The sequence below is a fragment of the Lissotriton helveticus genome, chromosome 8 (genome assembly GCF_964261635.1).
Source record: "Lissotriton helveticus chromosome 8, aLisHel1.1, whole genome shotgun sequence".
Classification (NCBI taxonomy): domain Eukaryota; kingdom Metazoa; phylum Chordata; class Amphibia; order Caudata; family Salamandridae; genus Lissotriton; species Lissotriton helveticus.
In genome coordinates, this window is record NC_136069.1 from 911924407 (window position 1) to 911951425 (window position 27019).

Sequence of the window (27019 nt, forward strand, 5' to 3'; positions counted from 1 at the left end):
TACTTTGGTTCCCCCGACAGCGACTACATTTAGCGTGATTGATTTGAAGAATGATTTCTTCTCGATCCCTATTCATCCTGATAGCAGATATTTGTTTGGTTTCACTTTAAATAATTGATCATACAGATTTTGTAGAATTCCTCAAGGGTACTCTGAGAGTCCTAGTATCTATAGCCAAGCACTGAAAAGACAACTTGATTCTTTCGTCTTACCTAAAGGGGTGGCTCTCATTCAATATGTCGATGACATCTTGTTGGCAGCCGATACGCCTGAACTATGTGAAGAGTGTACTTTGTCTTTGCTTTCTTTTCTTTCTACACACCATCATAAAGTGTCTCGAAAGAAATTGCAATATTGTAGACCGAAGGTAACCTACTTAGGTCACCTTCTGTCTAAGGAGGGCCGTGCACTTATACCAGATCGCATTCAAGCAATTTTAGACACATCAGTACCTTCCACTCAGAAATATGTCTGTGCATTCATTGGTCTGACCTCGTTTTGTAGGCAATGGATAGTAGGGTTTTCTCACATTGTCAAACCCTTGCTAGCACTTTTGAAGAAAGATACTCCAATGCCCCTCCCATGGACAGATGAATGTGAGAATGCTTTTCGGCAGTTACGTCAAGCTCTTTGTTCTGCACCAGCGTTAGGCGCTCCAGATTACACGAAGCCTTTTACACTCTATGTACACGAAAAAGATGGATGTGCAGTGTCAGTTCTAGTACAAACACACGGTGACAAGCAGCCTCCCTGTGCATATTTTTCAGCCGTCCTTGATCCTGTTGCTCGTGCATTGCCTGGGTGTTTTCGTTCAGTTGCAGCAACAGCTGTGTCCATACGTCAGAGTGAAGGGATAGTTTTGTCACACAAACTGTTGGTGCTAGTACCCCATGCAGTAGATGCCCTTTTGAATCAGACTAAGACACAACACTTAACTAGTGCTCGCCTGACAGGATGTGAACTAACACTGTTAGAACCTTATATTACCTTGAAGAGATGCGCGACACTGAACCCAGCCACTTTGTTGCCATATCCTACGACTCAGTCTCAGTCAAAGGAGCCCACAATTGTATATTCCTGCCTGAGGAACAGAGAAAGGGTTGCATCGATTTGCAAGATACGCCCCTTCCAGATGTAGATGGGGAACTGTGGGTTGATGGGTCCTGTTTGAAGTTACCAGATGGCACGACCTCAGCTACATTTGCAATTATGACACTTCAGACAGTAGTGGAAACAGCTCACATACCTCAGAAGTCGGCTCAAGCAGCTGAGCTAATAGCTTTGACCCGAGCTTGTGAGCTTAGCACTGACTTGTGTGTGAACATCTATACAGATAGCCGCTATGCTTCTGGAGTGGCTCATGATTTTGGCCTGCTTTGGAAGGAAAGAGGCTTTCTTACATCCCACGGGATGCAGATAATGCATGGAGAAATAGTGCATAACCTTTTGACTGCCCTGACATATCCGAAGAAGATAGCGATAGTGAAGTGTAGCGCACACAAGAAAGTGACTGACAAGATAGGACAAGGTAATGCTTTTGCTGATCGCGTAGCTCGTGAGACTGCAATGCAACGAAGCACTACTTCCATGTACGTAGTGAAGTCTCAAGCTGAGCGATGGCATGATGCTAGACAGGAAGTGTTAGATGTACAGCGATCTGCTTCTGTAGCAGAACTTGAGCAATGGGCTAAAGAAGGAATATTGGACGATGAGGGTTGTTGGCGCAACAAAGACATGGATACATGGAAATTGCCTGCAGCCTATTTACAACCTATGGTTCAAATGGCACATGTTGGAGCTCTAGCAATATCTAAATTGCTTACGCAAATTTGGGAGCATCCTGAAATTGCCAGCACAGCTAAAAGAGTAATACAGTCCTGTTTGATCTGTTGGCAGTATAATCCTGGTAAAGGGACAAGCACTCCTACAGGAGGGTTTGCTACACCAACCGCACCTTTTGAGGTTTTGCAGATGGATTACATCCAACTTGAACGCTGCAATAATCTGAAATACGTCCTAGTGGTGGTATGTGCCTTCAGTAAATGGATAGAGGCATACCCTACAAAGGATAATACTGTTCTCACCACAGCAAAGGTGCTTCTAAAGGAGTTTTTCCCTAGATATGGTGTTTGTAAACTTTTGTGGAGTGACAACGGACCTCGTTTTATTGGGCAAGTTGTTGAGCATGTCCTGAGCAGAAATTCCATGCAGTCTTCTACCCACAATCAGCAGGATTAGTGGAGAGGTACAATGCTACTTTGAAATTGAAGTTTACGAAAATATTGGCTTCTACGTCTTTGAAGTGGCCAGATGCACTACCCTTGGCATTGTTCTCCATAAGATCAGTACCACATGCACGATCTGGCCTTACCCCATTTTAAGTGGTCTTTGGGAGACCAATGAACATTTGGGGAGTTCCTAAGCCACGCCTCATACATGATGTTCCATGTATTCTGATGAATGACTATTTGGCACAGTTAACCGACAGTTTGATCTATATTCATCAACAGGTTCGAGAAGCTCTTCCTGACAGATCTACAGGTGAGGCCCATGAACTCCGTCCTGGCGACCACGTGATGGTCAAGGTCTTTGACAGATCGAACAGCTTGGAGCTGAGGTGGCAAGGACCAGAGCAAGTGCTCCTTGCGACAAGGACTGCAGTTCGAGTGACGAATCGAAAGAATTGGGTCCATAGTACTCACTGCAAGAGAGTACTACCTACCTTGGTGAAACCTGCTGTGTTGACCGACCATCAAGAGATTCTGGAGATGGAGAAAGGTCAGGCTATCTCACCTGACAAATCTGCGGAAGTCTTCCCGGACCACACGATGGCTGGAGAACCCGATATCAGCTGATACCAAGGAAAGAATCTGCTTTGCCGAAAAAGACTGGTTGAGCTACCGCCCTGGGTTAGTGAAACGGAACGCCGATGTGGCAAGGGAGGGGATCAGTCCTCCGTAGTGTAGTGACACCCCTCTTGGCCCGTGGTGAAGAAATCAACAGCTGCCCAGGGATAAGAGCTCCAACGATTGTTTCAATGAGTTTGTAGAAAGATCAATTATCGCTGTTGCTAAAATGCATAACAAAAGAATCATTTGTGCTGTAGGGTTTGTTGTTGCTCTGGTGGTTATGGCAATATTCACCTGGTTTGTTGAGAAAGTGGCTCCTGGTCGACAGCTTTTTGTTGCCACTACTAGAGTACCAATGGAACATCACTACTTCACGCTTCCCTATCACGAGCAGAAGCATCAACAATCCTACTTAAACAACACTTTTATTCAAATGTTGCATCATACACAAAATGCCACGAATACAACCAACTGTTGGTTGTGTGGGATGATACCTGCTCACCAGAAAAAGGGAGGAACACCTTTTATTCCTCTGCCGTTTTCCCATAATGGTTCATGTCAAGCTTGGTATGCACTTTTGTTTGCTTCTGGAAAGCCTTCAGTAGGTGGGATTAAATTCCGTCTGAATAAAGTATGCTATCAAGATACAGATGGTTATCCTCAAGCTAAAGGGACTAAATGGAAATGGGAAGAGTATCAACCTGACAATATTTCGACACCATATGTCTTCACGAGTATGAGAAATATTAAGAACAATGGACCTTTTGTAATTTCTGTTACTAGAGCTAAAACAGATTTGTGTATTAGTAGTGTTGGGAGAATTCCAGTAGGAAGGAGTGAGTGTACAGTAGTTCTGACCATTGAAGGTGCTAATAACAGCAGTTTTACAGCCTCACATAATACTTATTTCATGTGCAGAAATAAGGGATACTATCAACTACCTGTTGGGTGGTCAGGGATCTGCCATGTGTCCTTTCTGTTGCCCCCTGTGTTTTGGGCACCTGCGTCATATCACCTTGACTTCAGATTGTACAATGACATTTCCAAGAACAGAAATAAGAGGACAATAAGTACTGATGAGGTTGATCAAACTGATACCACTTTGCAACAATATGTCGATTTTAATTTAGGTTTGTTCTTTTTCGTGGGTGCTGCATTAAACAGTAGGAAAGTAAGGAGACTTACTCGTGTTGTGGAAGCTGTTACCAATCAGACAGCAATGGCACTTGGGAACATTACAGAGGAACTGCAAATCGCAACGATTGTAGCACACCAAAACAGAATGATGATATTTGCCGATTAGAGGTGGTGCATGTTGCATCATCGGTAGCAGTTGCTGCGTATTTATACCATATCACTAACCTTCAGTATACGACGCAATATCAAAACTGCATAAGATTGCTGCAGAGATTCACCCAGAGACTGGTGCATGGACTTTTTTGACCTGGTTCTGGACACTATTTGCTACTTGGGGCTGGAAACTACTGACTATTTTATATATACTGTTGGCGATATTATTTACATGCTGTACTTGTATACAATGTGGTCCTATGCTTTGCTCCATGTGCATCACTGCTTGTACACCTGCCAAGAGAAATATTGCAGAAATGAAAGCACAACAAATGGTAAATAAAGAGAACATTGAGATTATGAGCATCAATGTACAGGATGCATATCTAGATTACCCCAGATAAACGAATGTCTTCAGCTAATGCTAAAAGGGTTGTCTGTTGTAATTTGGCAGCGATTAGGTTAGCATTAGCAGAAGCCATCCTGTATTTAGAGACTATCTTGTCCATTTTGTGGAATCCATTTTGTGTTTCTGTCAGCCATTTTGTTTGCCATGTACTACCATGTGCTTGCCATTTGCTCTGTCCTGCCTTTCTGTTAACTGCTCTTGAAATCTGCCTAGAGACGAGATATATTTAGCATCTTCCACCTTCGCACATGCTTAGTTAAGCTTGCAGCTGTCTTTTTAGCTGCCACTAGAATGTAACTGTCAGGATGTGTTTGCCAAAAACAGCCACTGTTAGTTCCTCCCACTTGTTGACTATGCATTTTCTGTATGACCTTATATGTACCTAAAGCCAGCATTTTGTACTTGTACCGCCTTCATTTGAGCCCCTGTGTGGGTATAAAAGGACCAAGCTCCTTCCATTCAGGGTGCTACTGCATGCATTACCGAAGGGTGCTGTGTGAATGTAGTTCCACCTCATGATGTTTAATAAATCTTTGTTTTCTATTCCAGTTTCTGTGCCAACTTCTATCCTATTGGTCTGAGGACTCTGTTCAGAGAAGGGCGAACCCCTTGCACTGGTAGGCCTTGCTGAGGCTCACTACTACACCGAGAGTGAAAAATGCGCCAATAATGCTCCAAAATTTTTGCATGTCAGTAAGATCTCAACTTAGGGCCTAGGCTTGTCCAGACTGGGCATTGCACAATTACATATATCACTGCTATAACATTCACACTTTTACTAGAAGTGCTAGTCTTCCATCATCGATTCCTAGACAGTGTCCATAAAAAGACTTGGCTTTCAAACAATTTCTAGTTTGAGAGAGTTTTGTGTCCTTTGTATACTAAAACTATGTATGTGCTTGGGATTTGCAGGAGTTTTCACTTTCAAAATAAAGATCAGGGTGACAGGCACTAGAACAGCAAAATAAGAGGATGTGGCCTATCTGCTCTGGTGTAGCATTTCAGAATTTTTTTAAAATATATATTTTTGTGATGCCTAGTCACTGAACAAGATAGGGGCAACCTGAATACGAGCAAAGAGAGGTTGCAGAGTGATGCAGGCATATAGGAGGGAGATATACTAGATGAGCAAGTTTGAAGAAATTGCTCTAGACGGATCAGTGAGGATCATGACATTTTCAATAGGAGATTGCTTGCTCTGTTTCTCAGGTCAACCCAATTTTTTATTTTGGTTTCTCCGATTTGTTGTTTCTTTTTTATCTAAATTGTTTTCAGTGTTTAGATCTCAGTATTGCTTTCTTTCATTCGCTTGTAGTTTTCCATTTTTCTGCCTTTGAGGTATCACTTTTTAAGCATGTAATACCCCAAGGAAATATCTGTCCACTCTGTTGTGTCCTTTGTGTACTCCTCCCAACATTTAAAGGTTAAATATCTGTTTATTCATCATCTCTTGGCAGGAGGGAAATTAGTACATAGTTCCTGTGGGTTTCTGTTTTTACTTTGTCAAGGCATATATCTTGACAGCCTTGGATAGTGTACCGATGGTGAGTGCATGTAGCCAGGGTTTTACAGTGTTTTTCTGTATGATAACATATGTATTTGTGTATGCCTTTTTTGACAGCTGAGGCCCCTTAAGTTGTCATTGTAGAATGTGCGATTTGGTGAGGACTAGAAGGAGAGCGCGTGCCACTTGGGAGGCAGGAGGAAGAATGTGAGGTTTCATTTTAGGATCAAAGAGGCAGAACACTATTAACAGTTCTCTCAAGAGTATCCTAAGAGAGGTCCAGGCTGCAAAACAGGTGGGCTGTCTCGGTTGAGCTAAATTCCTACCTCAATGCAAGGATGCAGATTCAGTGGTGATCACTGTGGACAAAAGGACCTAGGTTAACCATCAGGATCTTGTTTTAGGGTCATTGCTGTGACTGAATAACAGAGTGAGCGACAGATGTGCACAGAGTATCAGCGAAGAGACCAGATGAGTGCTGTGCAACACTGAATAGATGGTAAGGACAGACTCTCTTACCAGAGATAATGTCACTAACAGCAGGAATGATGCCTTCCAGACTAAATGATATTTAGTTAAAGTCAGATAGGAATGCAAAGAATGTTTCTCATATGGGTTTCTGAGATAAACCTAGTAAATGTTTTAGATCAAATATATATTCCAAAGCTACTGGAATTAAGCGAGTCTAAGATCACTTTTCAGATGATCCACCATTTGCGGCATAATTTGCAGATTTTAACAAAACAAAATGTGTTTCTGTCTCAGACAGATCAAAATATACTAAAAACAAAACAGCTCAGCTCCTAGTCCCTTCCGTCAAACTTCATTGTTCCGGGACACTGCTTACATTGGTAGCCCGCAAGTGACCGACATGGATGTTCCAGATGATGCGCCATATAATGCTCTATTCCCCGTGATTCCACTCCTGGGACTCCATTACATTCCAGGCGCGTTTTGTATCAGAGGACCTGACTCTTTGGCACATTATATCAATCGAGACAGTAGCAGACCTGTTCCATGACCAGCGCCTGTTGACACTCAACCAACTGTGTCAAGACCATGGTATTCCCCCTGGCCAGTGCCTCCTATATGGCCAGTTATTGGTGATGTACCGCTGGTTGTGGTAAAAACAGTAGACAAAGATCCCCCCAAGCATGCAGTTGTCCATGCACTGTGCACTATGGGTGCTGGGCGTCATTTGATCACCTGGCTGCACAAGGTGATCAGCGAACATACCGGGCTTTCCCTGGTGCCTCTGCGGCAAAAATGGGAGGATGACAGTGGACAACCACTACATGACTCAGAGTGGGCACAGTCACTTGACTCACCTCGCGTCATCTCCTGCCACGTGCAATCTAAATGTATCCAGTACACAGTCTTACATCGAGCCTATGTGACCCCAACAAAACTTCCCCACTGCTAACCTCACATGTCCCAGATGGCACTCTAATACTGCAGACATTAAGCATATGCTGTGGAAGTACCCCACACTCAATACCTATTGGCGGGCAGTTCATGAGACCCTGATATCTGGTACCTAAACACATGGGAATGCTCCGGCTCTAGGGGTGTAGAAAAAACATATAGTTCAGGCCGGCTTCTCTGATTTGGCGCTTTTATTATTATTGTAGAGTTATTAACCTACATTGGAGTACCTCTCGGTCACCGCTGCTGATTCAATGGCAAAATGTCCTTTTCCGGTGGGGTGATGCTGAAAGCACAAATCTACATCATGAGGGGGTCCGCCACCTCTGAAAACGGCCCATAGCAGATGCATGGGACACCATGCTTACACAATTTTGTGAGGAGATGCGGGAGGCTGACATCATCGCTGCACCCCAGAGCAACCATGATAACGGCTCCCCATCACTGACACATTACATACGCCCACAGCTCCCCACATGCGATGAGTGAGCCCTCCTTAAACACCCTTGTGCATGGCCCCTGAGCATTGTGATTGGTCTGAGCACCATGGTTTGGGACTCAGACAGCTACTATGAGCCTGTGCATTGTTCCTCACCAGGCCGTGCATTACAGCCTGGTGGGAACTTGCAAAGTGCGCATGACTGTTTGGCTGGCTCAAGACGGTCATGCGCACTTAGAATGTGCCACCACTCCTCCTCCTCCTGTGACCCCCAACCCTGCCCCGCCCTAACCTAGCCCCGTAGCTAAGAAAAATAAAATGATAATAACAATGTTAGTATCAGTTTCTTTTTTCTTTTTTCACTGCTCTGAGAGTCATGGCCGGCTTTAGCGCTGGTGCCACGAGGTGAGATAATAATTTTTGGTGCCCCCACACTCCATGCCAGCCTCCTCAGATTCTCTCACTACCACCTGGCAAAAGTGCCCCTCATCTCTCCAATTGTAAGTTATGGCTAAACACAGCACCGTCCCCTAAGGTCAGCGCCCCCTCCACAGGTCAGTGCCCAGTACGCCTGCACCGGTCGCACTGCCCTAAAGCCGGCCCTGCTGAGAGCAGTGGGGTGACGCTCCTCCGCATTAGCGGAGGAGCCACCCTTATTGCTCTGCATATATGCAGTCTTAATTGAGGCCTGATTTGTGCTACAAATAGATGGACCAATTAATCTGTATTGAATAAGATTTTTACCTAACACAGTTCAAAACTTATAACTATAGAACTCTGTCCAGAAATACATGAGACATGGAATACTTTACTCTGCAGAAAGCTAATCTGAATTCTGATATTTATATGAGTTGGGCATCCTACAGAAACACACTAGTTTGCCTTTGATGCAGATGGAGTATCCTGAGTGTATTCACACGAGAGCTTTTGACTTTGATATTTTACTGGTAACTTTCAAGCATATACCAAGGTATGAATCTTTGAAGTGGGTGACATATTTTGCAGATACTCTAGTATTTGAGTGCACTTCTTTACATTTCATTATTTATTTATTTTACTCCTTAATGAGTTTTTAAAATTATTGTGCGGGGCCTTTTCTTTTTTTTAGAGGCAAAAAATATAACTCAAAAATAGGAAGGAAAAATTAAAGTACAGCGTGCAATATTCTTCCTTGGTGAATGCTGAGTTCAGTTAAAGGCAGGTCTGATTAGTTTAGTCTCCTACATGTATTTTTATAATTTCACATTTTTTTGCCTCCTTTCCTTTTTCTTTCCTTCTTTCTCTTTCCTTCTTTCCTCTTCCTTCCTTTTGTACACTTTTCCGTTCTCCTTCCCTTTTTGCCTTCCTTCTTCCAATTTGCCTTCCTTCCCTTTTTCTGCCTTCCATCCTCCTTGCCTTCCTTTTTCGCCTGCCCTTCATCCTTCCTTTATTTCTTCCCTTATTTCGTGCCTTTTTCTTTCTTACCTTCTTTCTCAAAGGCAAGAGACTCCCAGATCAAATGGCTTTTTAGGTCTGTTATCCAATACAATTTGATTTTGCTTAAAGTGTGTATAACATAGTGACTTACAGGGGTTTTCAGCCAGACTTCCAGCAAGTATTAGTATCTAATCGTGTCATTCAAATTTTCTTCCACCCATTCCAGCATACATAAAGGGCAAAGTGTCAGCCCACTTCAGCCATTGTCTGACTTCACAATGAGAATGGCATGTTGTCCTTTCACAAGGAGCATATCCACACATAAAGTCGTTTTTAGTAGTGTTAGCAAATACTACAGTAATAGGAGCTTTTTGAGACCCCAAAAAAGTATTTTCTTTAGCGTTTTGACGAGGGCTGGCCGCATCCCAAACAATAACATTTTGCAAAATGTAAAAACCATGACAAAACAAAACAACACTTGGCAAAAATCCTCGCTGCCAATGCCAGAACTATTGGCTTTGACAATGCTTGTTTTTCTATGCATTGGGCCCATTTTGCAGAGGCATTTGTGGCTATGAATGTACATTTAAAGCCAAATATTTCTACAGTCACAAATGAAGCGAAACCTGCAGCAGTAAATCCCATGCATGTGGTGGGAAGTGAGCATAGCAAGACGTTAGCTTTGTAAGGTTGGGAATGTACACTACCTTGTGGGCTTTCCAAAACTCCTGTCCAACGCCTTCCCCTTGTGGATAAGGCTGGAGGTTCACTTGAGCCAAGGGCCCATGTAGATCCCTTTAAAAGATGGGAAGAAGAATGGATCATCCCTATGTGTGTTTTGTACAGGGGAAGATATTTCTCCAAGGGCGAAAAATATTTTCCCACACGGTAACAAAAACAAGCATTGGAAATGCAATAGGTCTCGGATTTAATTGAGTTTGAGCTAATGGCATTCTAAATGGCAATGTCTTTTCGCCATGTGTTATGGAGTGTACGCATGTGGTGTGTAGTGGAATTATGTGGGTTGGATTTAAATTGTAGCAATGGTGGCATGCTGCGCTTAAGATGAATATGTTTAAAAGTAAAGTGTGCCATACTGTGATTGCTACAATAGTTAATTGTGGATGCGTTAATATTTGATGTGTGTACTGATGGCTGGTGGTGTGTGTGCCTGGTGAAAGCGCGCACTGCCGGCTGGAAGTGTGTGTGCCTGGTGGAAGTGTGCACTGACAACTGGTGGTGTGTGTGCCTGGTGAAAGCGTGCACAGACGGCGGGTGGTGTGTGTGCCTGGTGAAAGCGTGCACAGACTGGTGGTGTCTGTGCCTGGTGAAAGCGTGTAATGACGGCTGATGTTGTATGTGCCTGGTGAAAGCGTGCAGTGACGGCTGGTGGTGTGTTTGTGTTCCTGGTGAAAGCGTGCAGTGACGGCTGTTGTTGTGTGTGCCTGTTGAAAGTGTGCACTGATGGCTGGTAGTGTGTGGGTGTGCCTGGTGAAAGTGTGGTGGTGAGTGTGTGGTGGTGAGTGTGTGGTGGTGAGTGTGTGTGTGGTGTTGTGTGGGTGGTGGTGTGTGGGTGTGGTGTTGTATGGTGTTGTGCGTGTGTGGTGTTGTGTGTGTGGTCTTATGTGTGTGTTTTTATGTATGTAGAGTTATGTGTGTGGTGTTGTGTGTGTGTGGTGTGTTGTGTGTGGTGTTGTGTGTGGTGTTGTGTGTGGTGTGTGTGGTGTGTGGTGTATGTGTGTGGTGTGTGTGTGGTCTTATGTATGTAGTGTTATGTGTGTGGTGTGTTATGTGCGGTGTGTGTGTGGTGTGTGTGTGTGCTGTGTGTGTGTGTGTGGTGTGTGTCTGTATGGTGTTGTGTGATCCTCTGTGAGACACCGGGGTCTGTCGTCTGGAATAGAAGCTTTGGTGAGATGAAGGAGCATGGAAATGTTGCGCTCCTGTGAAAGAGTTGGCAGGTGATTGGGGTCCCCCTTAGGAGTCAAAGACTCTGAAAGCAGTGTCCCTGTCTTTAACACCACCACACCAGTGTGCCTCAAGTAACATGTGCCAGGTCTTCTTGGTGCCTAGAACAACGTCCCAGTGAAAGCACTCGACTTCACTGGCACTAAAGCACGTCATTTGTGCTCACCCTGCACACTCACACACTGCTCACCCTACACACTCACACACTGCTCACCCTCTACACCCACACACTGCTGGCCTTGGACACTCACATAATTCTCACCCTGCATACTCAAACACTGCTCACCCTGCATGCAAGTAACATGAACATTTATATAACGCATATCGCGACAATATTGAGCCTAAGATCCCCCTGTAGCCTCACGTGAAATGTGTGTCACTGTAGACACAACCAAGAAAACAATTCAGAGTAAAGTCCTTGTATTGGCTTTGTTCTGCACAGGTTGTGTCACTGCTGTAAACACTGGAGGGGGTGGGGCAGGAAGACAGAAGATGAATTAAATACTATATCGAACGTGAAGGGAGAAGCTACAGCCCCAAAAATACAAGGAATGACAGCAGGAATGTGTCAAACAGCAGAAATAAATGGAGTATGAGAGAATATAGGCTCAACTCTCCTTAGTTACGCTCTTCTATTGTTGTTATTTTGTCCAAATAAAGGGAGTAACGGAGAGCTGCCAATAAAGCATGCCTGCTAGGAGAGGGCACTTGCATGAGTTATCACACCCCACACAAACTGAAATATTGAGGGGGGGACATTCCCTTGTCAGCGAGATAAACACATTAGCTGAGTATTCATCCTGCCAAAGATACTTCCACCCCACTAGAAGGCGTCGCCCTGCAGCGCTGGGAAGCGGTGAGAGGTAGAGACCCCCGGGCTGTTGTTGGGAGTGGGCAGCAGGGTCCCGGCAGGTGACCCCAGCAGAGAGGGGTCACCTGCTGGGACCCTGCTGCCCCCTCCCAACAACAGCCCGGGGGTCTCTACCTCTCACCGCTTCCCAGCGCTGCAGGGCACAGCCATCTTGGGTCGGGGGCGACTCCTACCGCACTTTACATGCTACTACCTCCGCAATGGATAAGTAGTGCGCGGCTCTCGAGGCGTTAACTGCTGCGACCAGGTTCCCGCAGAGGTCACTGACACATTGTGGCTGGGAGGAAATAACGGACTACTGTAGGACAAGTTGGGAGTCTAGGAGGACACACCTGGCAATTAGAGAAGACAGTGCGGAGGCACGCGGATGCATACCGCGGCGGAGGAGGACTTGTGCCTTCACTTGCTGAAAGGGGGCGGATGGCCTGAGAGGCTGCTGAGTGACGTCACCGCGGGGAAACATGGCTGGTAAACAAGTACGGGTGACAGTGGTTAATGACAGGGAAGAAGGACGGAATTTCACGACCACGGCAGCCATGTCTAAGTGGCTGAGTCTTTGTCTTTTTCGCTGGCTGCCTTTTTGAATAAAGTGAAGAGAAAATATGTTTCTCTCTTTTTAGCTCATAGATGTATGTTTTGCTTAGAGATATATTGTCACGCAATACAAAATATTTTTGAAAAACTTTAGTTTGTGAGAAAAGCATTTTCAAAACAAAGGAATGCGAACTACAAAAAAAAAAAGCCTGCGAGTAGTGCACGCGCGCGCACCACTGCGAGCATATGTTTTGAATTATCGCGGCTGTCAAGCCGCAATAATTCAAAACATATGGCCTCTGGTGCGCGTAACAGACACCAATACGCCATAGGCAGAGCTACGCGACCGCCTATGGCCTATTGCGTGTTCTATTAAAAAACAGCACGCATGCAAAGGCCAATGAGCTGCGTGGAATTTCCAGGTCCATTTTCAAATCCCCGGGAAAAGGACTCTCTCTGCGCGACACTGCATGCGCAGTGTACGGCAGGCCCGAGCCCTAAAAAGTGCATTTACCAACTGTTAGACCTGGCATCTTTGGCGTGATTTTCCCTGTCTTTTTGCTTCTGACCTCCTGTTTTTTGACTGTGCGCTGCATTTACGTTTTGATGGTTTTAGGACTCTGGGAACTTTACTGCTGCTGACCAGTGCTAAAGTGCACGCTCTCCCTGTGTCAATTGTATTGGTGATTGGTTGAACCATGATTGGAATATTTGTTTTACTGGTAAGTCCCTATTAAAGTGCACTGAGTGTGCCAAGGCCTGTAAAGCAAATGCTACTAGTGGGCCTGCAGCACTGATAGTGCCACCCACATGAGTAGCCCTACAAACATATCTCAGATCTGCCACTGCAGTGTCTGTGAGTGTCGTTTTAAACTGACATTTCGACCATCCAAACCTTCCCTTTTACTACATGTAAGTCACCTCTAAGTTAGGCCCAAGGCAGCCCCGTGGGCAGGAAGCATTGTACTTAAAAGGTAGGACATGTACTGGTGTGTTTTACATGTCCTAATAGTGAAATATTGCTAATTTTGTTTTTCACTATTGCAAGGACAATCTCGCCCATAGGGTAACATGGGGGTTGCCTTGAAATATCTTTTAAGCAGATAGAGATTTGGTATTTTGGGTCTCTGAACTCACAATTTAAAAATACATATTTTGGTGAAGTTGATCTTTACTCTGCATGTTTGAAAATGGCACTTTTAGAAAGTGGACATTTTCTTGCTTAACCATTATGTGCCTCTACCTGTCTGTAGAATCCACGTCTGGGTTGGCTGACAGTTGGGCTCTTGTGCATTCACTCTAGACATTCACACAAAAGAGTGCCTGGCATATCCTGATGGGCCATCACCAGGCTGATTGGTCTTCCTGGGCTAGAGTGGTTGGAGGGTTGTCACTAACAGCTGAAAAGGGCTGTGCCTGTCATCCCACAAAGCTGTCTACACCCCTCTATAGTGTGTCCAGAGCCAGATCAGGGAAAGGCAGGGTATTGTAAACTACAAAGACTTTCCTTTGAAGTTTGCCTACTTCAAAGGCAGAAAGGGGTATAAGTATTGGACAGCTGACATCCCAGAATCAGAACACTTCTGGACTGAGGACATTCTGTCAGGAAGAAGCGCTGAATGCTGTAGGATGGGCTGCCACTGTTGCTTTGTTGGGCTGGCCTGCTGCTTGCTGCTTCTGCCTGGGAGTGAAAGGGCTGTACTTTGTTTTCTGTATCCTCCTTCCAAGGTTCTCCAAGGTCTTGTGCGTGCTTGCCGCCTGTTAAGAAGTCTCAGGGCTATCAAAGACTTCACCTACCAGTACCTGGGCTCTTCTGCTGAGAGTCCTGACTTGCCAAGTGGTGCCAAATCCAGTTCCTGGGCCCTAGGAAGTAGACTGGTGATCTAAGGAGAAAATCCACACATCGACTCCCAGCGCAGGTTTTATTGATACATCGCTGAAGAAGATCAATGCAGCGCCACTGCACGTACCGAAGCGTTGTTCCTGATCGACTCATCCACCAATGCTTTCACAGCTGGCCCCAGCTCAACGTCACAGCACGGTATAAAAATCGCCACAGCGTGAGTTCCAAGCACTGTGTCACAGACGTCCGTGGCACCTGCTCCGACTCTGATGCAGCACCTGCTTGCGGCTGGAAATTTGACGCAGCGCCTGCTTTGCTGCTAGGAAACCGACGCAGCGCATCTGGATTTTCTATGCATCATCCCTGGGCGGTGATTTCTTCATCGACTTTGCACCGCAGTAAGGAACTGAGGCCGCATGTCCAGAGATCAACACATCACCTCCCCTTCCAGTAAAGAACTGTCACATCACCTTCCCTGACAGTAAGGAACCAACGCATCACCTCCCCTGTGGAGCCTTAAGGAACCGACGCATCACCTCTCCTGGCAGTAAGGAACTGATGCATCACCTACCCTGGGTGTAAGGAACTGATGTATCTCTTTGCTTTTCCAGCACCTCATCTCCTCTGCGCCTGTTTTCATCTTTAAATTTTGATGCATCCAAGGTACTTTGTGCTAAAAGAAACGCATCCATAGATTTCTATCAACTAAACTTGCTTAATCTTTTAAAAGTGATATTTTGATTTGTGTGTATGTTGGATTTTTGTCGTTTTGGTCTTGCTTTAGTCAGATAAATATTGATTATTTTTAATTTCATATTTTGTTTTTTTTATGGTCTGTCATTTCAGCACAAAGCTTGCCAGACAATTATGCAAGTGTCACCAGGAGAGGGGCTTTGGCTCATCCCACATGTTGGGATCCAGGAGTACATGTTTTGATTGGGCAGAAGTTGTGTGCTTCCACAAAAAGGTGCCTGCTCTCCACAAAGCTGTGATTATTTTGTTTATTTAGATGCCTTAAACTTTTAGAAGCACACACATGGCATTGCAATTTTACTAAAGTATACAACATAACTAGCGGCTAGATGTAGGTAAATAATATTTACCGACTCTTAAATACCGAATTTTACCGATTCGGTATTTAAGAGTCGGTAAATATGAAGGGGGGAGATGTAGGACAATCCAGATGTTTTTTTTCCGAATCGGTAAAATTCGGTATTTACCGATTCGGTAAATACCAACCGGTAATACCCATTCATTCCTATGGGCTTTAAAGCCCATAGGAATGAATGGGCATTACCGATTCGGTATTTACCGAATCGGTAAATACCGAATTTCACAAGGGTGCAGGGGGTGCCACTTTGACACCCTCTGCCCCCCCAAAACAGGCTCGGGTGCCATGTGGCAGGCATACATGCCCCAAGGGCAGGTCTGCCTGTCACATGGCAGAGGTGTGCATGCACACATGTGCATACACACCGGAATTGGTATTTTACCATCAAATTGGATTTGATGGTAAAATACCGATTCGGTAAGGCTTGTGGGACTCAGAAGAGTCCCACCTACATCTCAAATTTACCGAATCGGTAAAAATACCGATTCGGTAATTTACAGAATCGGTAAATTTACCGATCGGTAAATTTACCGATTCTGTAAGAATATGCCCCCTACATCTCAAAATCCATTTACCGGTCGGTAACGGCCGAAATCGGCCGTTACCGACCGGTAAAAGCCTACCTACATCTGGCCCTAGATCATTTATGGTGTTTTTCTCTGGCAGCAGCACAGATGGGAGGTGAGCAGTCATTAACCTGCATGGATTTTTAGGCCTGGCATGACAGTACAATTGTCAACTGACCTTTTTACCTACACCAATATTATTCTACAGTTCTTTACTTCCCCACAAATAAATATGCATTTGCATGCCGTTTACTTGTAATGTTTCACATTGCCATCCAACATTCCTTTAAAGCCAGACATATTAGCATTGCTCTAGGGCGGTGCGACTGGTGCCATCGCACCGGGTGCTGGCTTCCTGTGTGCGCCGTGTTTGCAACTTTATTATGCTTTTAAAGCACCTGCTGCCGCATTCCTTCCCTCCTGCAATTAGGGGGCCTCACAAAAATGTCAAGATAACTCCTGTGATTAATGTTTTTCCTGGCCAGAGAGCAGAGTTTTGTGTAGATGAGGTTTTTGATTTATGTGAATGTAGCACGGAGGGTTAATATGCCTACTGCAAAGAGCTATGCCTACTGCAACGAGCGTGTACCAAGTAGATTACAGAATGCATTTAATGTAAATAGACCAGCACGTTACTGTTTTTAAAAGAGCCATCCTTTTGTTACTTGCAATATATAACTTAAAGTCCTAATATAGAATAGTGAGGTATTAACTTTCATCATAGAACTGCATACACTCTGCAAAGTATAGAACATTGATTAATGTTGCAAAAAGGGTTAATTTGGGTAGAAATTGATTCTTAATTTTAAAGAAAACTCCCAACTATGGTGTTTCTTTTTTCGAATCTGAGTTTGTGCTTCTCTGAATATGTGATGCCATCCCGCTGTATTTCTCCCCGCAGGGAATCACAACGTGGTCGTTACAATGACCGCGTTTTGATTCCGCATACCATTACTCCGCAAGTCGGAACAACGACTTGCGGAGGGGGGGCGCTGGATGTTGGAATAGTATAATTTCCTATTCCAACTCCAGTCAGTGCGGATAATAGGGAAGGTGTTGGATTTTAAATCCAACACCTCCCCCCCTCTGCAAGTCGTTGTTCCGACTTGTGGAGTAATGGCATGCGGAATCACAACGCGGTCGTTGTAACGACCGCATTGTGATTCCCTGCCGGGAGAAAGATTCCCGGTAAACGTTGTTTACCTGCTTCTCCACACCAAGCACTCCTAACCTATACTACCTACTAGTATGGATGACATCTGACTCCTACACTTTTAGTCCTTTGGCTTATGTAACATTTCCTATACACTGATTTACACAAGTATGATTGATTGTCTGTGTAATGTGTGTGTGATGCAAAGTGCTCTGACATACTTTACTGGTATGAGTAGCGCTATATAACAAATTCAATGCATCTGAGAGAGAGTGGTTATGTAGACTTGGTCACTGTTAAAGGGTACTAGTGAGAGAATCCATGGTGGAGGTGGTCATTGGGGGCGCCAACTAACATTGTCGCACGGGGCGCCACCAGCGCTAAAACCGGCCCTGGCATTGCTAATGCTTGTTTAAATTTTTCAGTGTCCCTCTGCTCTTTTCTTCCTGTCCTCCATCATCACTTAGCTCGCTGGGTTTCAAAATTTCCTTTCTTAATGTTTACCCAGAAATGTTGTCTATGTAAATCAACTGACAGCTGAAAACTTCAATCTGTTTCTTATTTCTGTGACACAGCCTAGAGTACGGAGATTTAGATTGTTCAAGTACATGAAATTGCGTTGTTGTTGAGTGGGTCTGAACTTGAAGAGGTTTAGGCTTGCTTGCAGCTAGGGATTGTTTTTATTGTTTTCTTACACCAGTATACAGTTTTTTTTCTCAAACCTTTTTGTGAGCCATTGAGTGAATTGTGAAAATGTGCTGTGCAAAATCACATCTCACAGGTATGTGTCCACGGTGTGGTGGAACTGCTAGGCTCTGCCAGCTCACAGCCAAATTGTGGTTAGGTCGTTTTTTTTAGAATTTGCACCTTAATATTAATATTCAGAAGCCATAAATAATATGCGGTGCTTTTCTGTGATCCCTTAGCGAGGGAAGTCGAAAAAATGCAGTTGTACCCGAATGCTCCCATTTTCTATCAACAATGTATCATTTAGTTTTATAAATTAGGAATGGTAGGCTTTTTCTTGCATACTTAACCAAGGCCCATGATACTGTGCGCAAGAATTATGATCACAAATAATCTTCAGTGACCCCGCCTGCAATGTTACTGACTCTTAGCGGGTTGCACACATATTCCCAGCAATACCTGATTCCCAATATCGCCACCAGGTGAAGAGAGGAGGACCTCGGCGTAAATAAGTACATTTTATTACTTTCAGCAGAATTGCCTTTTCGCAGACAGAGAATGCAAAATGTTATTACAAAACGCTGTGGTACACAACGTCAGACAGCAGAGGGATGGAGTTTTCAGCAAAGATCACGGATTGACAAACCTACATCAGCTCACTGAACTATCCATCCAATTGTCGCTGTCCTTCAACAACCTTTCAGTAGCTGCAGGCTGGTGCAAAACAACTTCCATCCTGCAACTTTGTCTTATTTAGCAGTGAAAGGCACTGGAAGAGTGATTACAAAGACTAGTGGGCGGAAGGTCAAAAGACCAGCCTGGGAATCGAGCAGACAGCTCTGTTAGGAAATATTGTGAATTAAATAATGCTTACAAAAATATTATCTTCTTAGATGGATATATAACTCCAGTGGGTGATATTTTTTTTGAACAACATTTAAGACAAGATTTCTGGCAGACAACATTTTGATTACGATGTTCTGGTACCTTACATATAATGGGCAGTGCCTCTGATACGGATGCAAATGCAAAAAGTTGCACAGGCCACTCCAGGAGATTTGAGGTACTGTGCATAATATTTTCATTAATAGTTTATTTGTAAGGGATACGCCTGTTAAGTTTAAACTTAGAAAGACACGCTGTAGGGGTACTCGCAACTCTGCCACCGCTTGACTTGTTTTTTTAAAAATTATATTGCTTTAACAATGCAAGTTGTCTAGTATTAGAGCTAAGGTAGGACTCATGTAAATCTTGCAATGAAGCCTACTCTTCAAGGTGGGGCGAATAATTATACGATGTAAGCTGGACCCCTAGAGGGAAAGGGCCTCACTGTTCAGCCCACAGAGGTAATTCATGCTTTAAGTTCTTATTTTGATTTTAATTTAACCTTGCACATACATATTTATGGCCTTACAACGTACATATCCAGTGTGCTCAAACGCAAACACACTTGCACATTCCACTGACGCATATCAATGATAATGAGCAGACACATGATGAAACAAAAGACTAAGAACACAAAACTACAACTAAAGACACAGGATTTGTCTAAAAAAGTGTACAGAGTGTACCACTGCGCAGCCTGAAATTCTGCTCTCTCAGACTACATGACTACAATATGAAAGGAATATGGCATTACCTCTACGTCCCTCGTCCTCGACCCAGTCATCACACATGAGGTATTCCACACGACAGGAAACAAAACAGGAAACGCTTTTAGACTCCACCCACCCTCCTGTCAGGTGCTATAACACACCTCACCACCAGAAGCAAATCCTGTTTTGTTTCCTGTCGGTGGTTTACTTGATGGGAGACGCTGGGGTGAGTGCCGGGCGCTTACCTGCTTCGTTTGTCCTGTGGATCCTCCACTGCTGGGCTCTGGGGGGACTCCCATGGACCGTCGTGGGATTCCTTGGAGTGGGGCTGCTGGGCTTCCCTTTCTCCTCCTGGGCTCGGGTGACCTGTGCTGCTTGGCTTCATGGGTCTTCCTGTTTCGTTTCCTGCCCTGGTCTCTGTTCCCGCTGCTGGATGTGCTGTGGATCGTCCGGATATCCTGCTACTCGTTGTCCTTTCCTGCCTGGTTCCTGGAGTGCAGGTAGGGGTTTGGGGCTGTGAGCGCTGGGCTGTTGTGGGGCGCGCTCCTCCCCTTTGGATTCCCTGTTCTCGCCAGTGCCTCTTTGTTTTGCGGGGGCCCTGGCGTTGGCTCCTGAGTGTGCCTGCGAAGAAGGACGAGTTGTTCTCCCTGCTGCACTGGGGCGGCCGGCGGCGGTGCTTTGCCGACTGTCTTGGCGGCGTCCTCCTGGGTTTGCACGCATGCGCATTGCCCTCTTTTCCGCCCGTCGGCAGTGTTCGGTGTGCCGGGTGCTGGTGTGGGCGGGCGCCCGGGTGGGCTCCGGGCGCTCCGGTTCTTGGGGCCATTTCCTTGATGGGCGGTGCCATGCCTGTTCCTGTTCTCGGTTGTGTGGCTCTGAAGATTTGACATTGCAGAAGCCTGAGCCTTGTGCCTGTGCGGAGACTCCTGGAGCTGCCGGGGATTGCATCCGGGGCCTCTTCCATGCGGAGTCTGCGCTCTTCCGTGGATGTGGATGTGGCCATGCTGTTGGCGCTGCCGACTTTGGTGCTGGGATTCACGGTTCGTGGCTCGCCTGCCCCTCATCCGCATTGTCCCTTGATGGTGCCTTTTTTACTGGAATGGATGCATTTGACATTTGTACACTATGCTACGTCCTGCCCTCTAATGTTTTTTTCAGGGGTAGTTGCACCGGATGTTTGGCCACAGTTTTTTCTTTTGGTTCAGCTTGGAGCGCTGGTCGTGTGCAATCTCCGTCATGAGGGTAGGTGTTCCTCTCCTGTACCTGCATCTTCCCTTTTTTTTCCGGTGGGGTCCCTCCCCTCTCCTGTGGTGCGTGCCTGGAGGTGTGCCGATGCCTGGATTGGGCGCCTTCTTCTGGAGTCTCTTTCTGTTGTTGGGGCTCTTCTGTTGCTTGAGGGAGGGGTGTGGCGCAGTGGCCTGGGCACCTGACTCCGGTCCACGAGGTTCATGGTTCGATCCCCGGCGCTGGCCGCGGGTTGCTCCAGCGCCATGTGACTCTGGGCTATTGCTTGATTACTCTTCCTGACGCCCACCAGCGCCTTGACGACTATTGCTCATTCTGGATTTCTTTTCCTTTCATGTACTGGGACCGGCTTCATGTCGCCCTTTTGGGATCTGTTGGGGTTTCTGCCTTTCTTCGGATTTTCTTCCCCTGTTGCATCTGGGGGGTCTTCGCTTCCTGCAATTGCGCTGCGGGGCTTGTCCATTTCCAGGGAGCTCTTGATTGTCTTCCTTTCCCATGTTTGGATTGCCGTGGGGTTTCCTAAGAATCTGTGCCCATCGCTTCTCTGGATGTTCTCTTGCACTGGTGGCCTGTTGCCTCTTCTCTGCTGGTGCCTCTTTTGTGTCCTGGGTTCTGTTGCGGGTGTACAAGGACGCGGATCTTTCTCCATGCCCTGGTTTGTGTCCTTGCTTTCTCCGTTATGGGATTTGGCAGACACTTTGCCTATTTCCGTTCCTGTGGACTCTGTGGTGGCCAGTCTTGTGGGTCGTCCTTCCATGGCTGCTGTTCACATTCTGTGGGACGGTGTGGACGAGTGGGTAGTTTCTGCCCTGTGGATGTCTTCTGCCGCTTCTTATCTGGCTGTTCGTTCTGGCATTTTTTGGGGGTACGTTGCCCTGTCTTTGCTGGCCGATTTCGAGTCCCTGTTTTCGTCCATGCAGAAGGGTGCCAGTTGTCCGGAGTTGCTGGAGTCTATGGAGCACCTGGTGGTGTTTCTGTCGGCCATCACCTTTGTTCCTGTATGGTGGGCTTCTGCTGTGTCCTGTGGTTCCTCTGTTGCTGCCCACCGTGTCCTTTTACTGCGGGATTGGATGTCGGACGCGGCCCCGCGTTCCTTGGCTTTGCGGCTGCCTTTCTCTGGTGCCCGTCTGTTTGGTGTCTCGCTGGAGGTGTTTCTGCAGTGCTCGCTTCGGCAGCACATATACTATGATTGGAACGATACAGAGAAGATTTGCTTGGCCCCTGCGCAAGGTTGCCTCGCTAATTCGTGGAGCGTTCCTTTACAGTATACACATGGTCCCTGAGGGGTGCCGGGTCTGGTCCGCGGCGTTCCTGACTGGACCGCCCTTTGGGACGTTCTCGCTGATGCCGCCACCTGGCCTTGTTGTACGGGGTCTGGACTTGTTCGTACGGATGCTCCCGTTCTTGATGGAGGCCCTCCTGATGGTTCTTCCGTTTGTCCTGTCGGGTTGGGTGTTCTCCACGCTCGTCCTCAGGGATGCGTGTCTGCACGTCCCGGTGGCTGTGACGGTTTGGCATTTCCTGCATTCTGCCTGGAGGATCAGCGCTGGCCATTCTGCGTCCTCCCCTTTGGTCTTCGGTCCGCCCCCCGGGTGTTCACCATGGTGGTGGCTCCCTTGGTGGCCCATCTACATCTCCTGGGGGTGTCTGTGTTCCCGTATTTGGGTGTCTGGATGGTTCAGGCTCCGTCCCTGGAGGTTGTGTCTCGCCACCTTCTCTTGTCCGTGTCTGTGCTCAGGGACCACGGGTTTTTGTTCAACTTGCCTGTATGTCGCCTGGAGCCTGCGACCCGGAGGACCTTCATCGGTACAGTGTTCGATTCTGTGTTGGGCGGGGTGTTCCTGCCGGACGCCCGGATTCGTCGCCTCCATTCCTTGCTGTGGTGCTTGTTGTCCCGAGCCTCGGCTCCCATCCTTCAGTGGCTGGAGGTTCGTGGCCACATGGCTGCTTCTGTTTTCAGTGGACTCCATGGTTGGAGCGTCAGACCCTGATGCGGGGGTCTAGCCCGGGACCAGGGTTCAATTCCCTGCCTCGGCGGGTCTTGGGCTCAAATTTCCACGGACCTGGAAATTTTTGTTGGGCCTGGGTTCCTCTGCGGCCTCTGCTGTGGCATGTGCAGCGGTGGGTCCCCTTTACTGTCCTGGACTTTGCGGTTCCTGTTCCTGGGTCTCTGGATGTTGTGTCTGCTCTCCGTGGTGGCTGGACCCCTCCCGCCTTTCCGTGGGGATGTTGTTTCGTCTCCCTCCTCCTCTGGTTGTGACCACGGATGCCTGCACCTCGGGCTGGGGCGCGACTCTGGCCCGTTGGGTGGTGCTGGCGCGTTGGCTCCCGTCGGAGTCTCGCAGGTCGTCCAACTGGAGGGAGTTGTTTGCAGTGGAGTGGGCGCTTCGTTATTTTCGTCTTCGTCTGGAAGGTTGCCATGTCATGGTGCGATCGGGCTACGCAGTGACTGTGGCATCTCTGAATCTCACGGGGAGGCCCCACGGTTCTTCCCTGAATCTGGTGGCTTGTTCCATCTCGGCTTGGGCGGAGCTTCTTCTTCTGGCCCTGTCTACTCCACTCATTGGGGGTGTGGTCAATGTGGTGGCGGGCTCCCTGAGTCGGTGGTTTCCCTCATCTCTGTCCCTGTGTTTGGCTCCCGGGCCCTTTCGGAAGCTTTGCCTGGGGTTCGGGACTCCGGCTCTGGTCTTGTTTGCCTCGGGGTCCGATGCCCTGGTGCCCCTGTTCTACTCCGGGTCTCCAGTGGTGTGCACAGGGGGGGTGGATGCCCTGTCTCTCCTTTGGCCTCCCTGGTTTTTCTGTGCCTTTACTCCCTTTCCTTTGTTTCCTGCCTTTCTGCTGACGGTTCTGCGGGAGGGGGCTCAGGTGGTGGCAGTGCTGCCTCGCTGGCCGAGGTGGTCCTGGTTTCCTCTTCTGCTGGGCCTGGCGATGGGGCCTCCTTGGCTTCTGCCCCGTCGCCCCTCTCCTCTGTGATCTCCGTCCCTCTTTCTGGTTCCCCTCTCCTTGGCGGTTTGGGGGTTGGACGGATGTCTCTTGGGACCCGTGGTCTGCCCGACCACTTGCTTTGGTGCTGCGGGCTTCTCGTGGGAAGTCTACTTTGTCTTCCTCTTCGGAGAGCTGGTCTTCTTTTTTGAGGTGGTGTTCCTCCTCTGGTTGTCTTGCTGGGCCTTTGGGCTGCTTTCCGTGCCTTCCGGGTCCCGGATTCCTTCCTTTCTTCCTTCTGATGGCTTGTTGGTTTTCTTGCCTTTTTCGGAATTTCTCTCTTCTCCTTCTGGTCGCTCTTTGGCACCCCCTTGGGGTGTCTCCTTGGTCTTGGGGGTTTTACAGTTTTCCCCTTTTGTCCTTTGGAGTCTGTGGGCCTTGAATTTCTGTCGTGCCTGGTGGCTTTCTGTTCTTTCCTTTGGCCTCGACCGTGCCTTGTACTTTCTGTGGCTCGTTCTGGGGTGTTTCGCTCTTCTGCCTCTCTCTCCGTGTCATTTGGCTTGGCTGGTTTGGCTACGGCTGCTTCCTGGCTCTCTTTGGATCGCTGGTTTCTGGCGGTCTTTGCTCTTGCCTATCTTGGTGCTGGTTTGCCCAGTCCGACGGGTGTCCTGGCGCGTTCCGCTCGGGGCGTGTCTGCCTCCTGGGCTGTTTACCTGGGTGTGTCTCTTAGTGGATTTGTCGGGCTGGGTCCTGGGCCTCCGAGTCCGCATTCGTGCGACCCTATTGGTGGGGTTGTGCCTTGTCTGACCGGACTTGTTTTTGGTCGTGGGGTGTTGCTGGCTGTGGGGATTTTCCCCTCCGCTGTGATTCTGTTGTTTTCTTGCAACTTTGTCTTGCTGCACTCCTTTGTGTCTGGTCTGTGCCTTGTTGTGTGTGGGTTGCCAAAGGCCTGTTTGGGCGTTGCTTTGGTATGCCTCATGTGTGATGACTGGGTCGAGGACGAGGGACGTAGAGGTAATGCTATGATTACGTATGGTAATCCCCATTACTCTTAGTCCTACTCGTCCTCGACCCAGTCATACAACCCGCCCGCCCTCCCTTTCCAGGCCTTTGGTGCTTGGTACATCAGGATTTGCTTCTGGTGGTGAGGTGTGTTATAGCACCTGACAGGAGGGTGGGTGGAGTCTAAAAGCGTTTCCTGTTTTGTTTCCTGTCGTGTGGAATACCTCATGTGTGATGACTGGGTCGAGGACGAGTAGGACTAAGAGTAATGGGGATTACCATACGTAATCATAGCAATAGTACTCTTATACCCACTGTAGACGCTAGTAACCGGACTCACAATAATTCCAGCTCACAACTACCGCCCAAATCGCTACCACATTGGTCACAACATTAGCTGACGACCTGCAGCCCAAATCTCATCGTATCCCTAGGGAAAGCATTAGAAATGTATTATAAAGAGAAATCACGTGCATAGAAAATATACTAGACACTCATGCCCTATCCTTCAATAGGGTACTAGTGGGAACAAATCATGGGCATCCTGCAAATCCAATACTCAACACATCCATGTGTATTTTGTGCATCAAAAAAAGGAACTGGGTGTTTTGCAACCCACCCATGTGGCTCCTGTCGCCATACACAAGTGATTTGCAGTGGAGTCTACATGCTGTCGTAAAATGTTTCCCGTTACCAAAAACCACTGGTTGCAGCTAGTTTTGGGTACAAAGCATTTCCTTGGCTTCTGGACCCCTGCTGCACAAGACCTTTAAGGTGTAAGAGTAGGCTCTAGGTGTACAGCAAAAATAAAGAAGGGAAAGCGGGTCTGAATTTTAGACGGCTACATTCGTGTTTGAAGCAATTTGGTGATCTGACAGTCAAAGTGATTTTTTATAGCTGCCAAATCTTCAGATTGCTTATGTGCAACATTTCCATAGTAATTATGTCCAATTGTACAAGTGGCTCACTACAGTAACTGTTGAATGTATTTAATGCAGTAAGATATGGGGAAGTTTCTGCTTAAATATTTCAACATTTAGGGGCCGATTAGGATGGCGGGCAGACCGTAGCGGTGCTGGGACCGGCTGCTAGTGGTGCGGCGGTCCCGCACCTGCAATTAGGATGCCACTGCCACCGTGGCGGTGGCATCCTCTATTCCCAGCATTGTGGTGGGAGGTGCTCACATCACCGCCCGCCACAATGCTGAGAATGCGCTGTGTGCATTGTCATGTACAAGGTGACAAGCACCGCGCGGTGCCTGCTACTCTGTCAATGACAATGTAGGGGGGTACCATAGGTATCCCCCATGTGCACCCCCCACCCCCCATAACCTGGTTGCCCGCAACGGGCCCCCGACAACAAAATCCGCATGCCTTTCCGTGGCGGCATCACTGCCACTAAAGGTGGCTTCCCACACCCATGCTAATATGGATGGCGGTGTCTAGCAGACACCGCCACCATATCTAACCCCTTTTCCGCCAGGTCGACTGGCGGAAAACCAGCGGACGGTCTTTCTGTCCGCTGGGGTCCCCCCTGCCATACCAATATGGCGGGGGAAATGGGTGTTGGGCGGAGGGGAATGTAGGGCGGATCGCCACCGCCATGCAGGCAGTGGTGATACGCCCTACATCGTAATCAGCCCCTAAATGTTCACATTTGCCTTATAAACGTTCTTCCTTTCTCAAATTTCCTTTAAAATTTATCTTTTGACACTGTTTTCTTCCAAATTTTCTCTGGGGAAGAACCACTCAAGCACCCTTTCTGTCAGTCTGGCTTGTGCGCCTCTCATGCTTGCAATATAACTCTGGGAAGGATCTATGATGTTACAACGCGTTATTTTACAACGCAGACCGTTACATCGCAATTTTTACAACGCAGGATCCATTACAACGCATGGCATTACAACGCATGGCATTACATCGCAGATGCTATTACAACGCATGGCATTACATCGTAAGTATAGGTAAGTATACCTTTTTAAAAAAAATGTAATTATTTTAATTTAATTAAATTATATTAAATAAAATAATAGAAATTATTTATTTAAATTAATTTTAATAAAAAATGTAATTAATTTTATTTAATTAATATAATTAAATTAATTTAAATATTTTTTTGATTGTAATTAAAATAAATTATTTAAAATAATGTATTTAATTTAATTATTTTATTAAAAAATTTAATTAATATAATATA

At 46.8% G+C, this 27019-nt stretch overlaps 1 non-coding gene across 1 annotated transcript; it reads left to right on the forward strand.

Annotated features, from left to right (window-relative positions):
* The first annotated feature begins 22058 nt into the window (after nt 1–22058).
* LOC144774613 (U6 spliceosomal RNA) lies at nt 22059–22165 on the forward strand. Its single transcript, XR_013600386.1, has one exon. It is a non-coding gene; the product is annotated as a U6 spliceosomal RNA (small nuclear RNA).
* Nucleotides 22166–27019: the final 4854 nt, after the last annotated feature.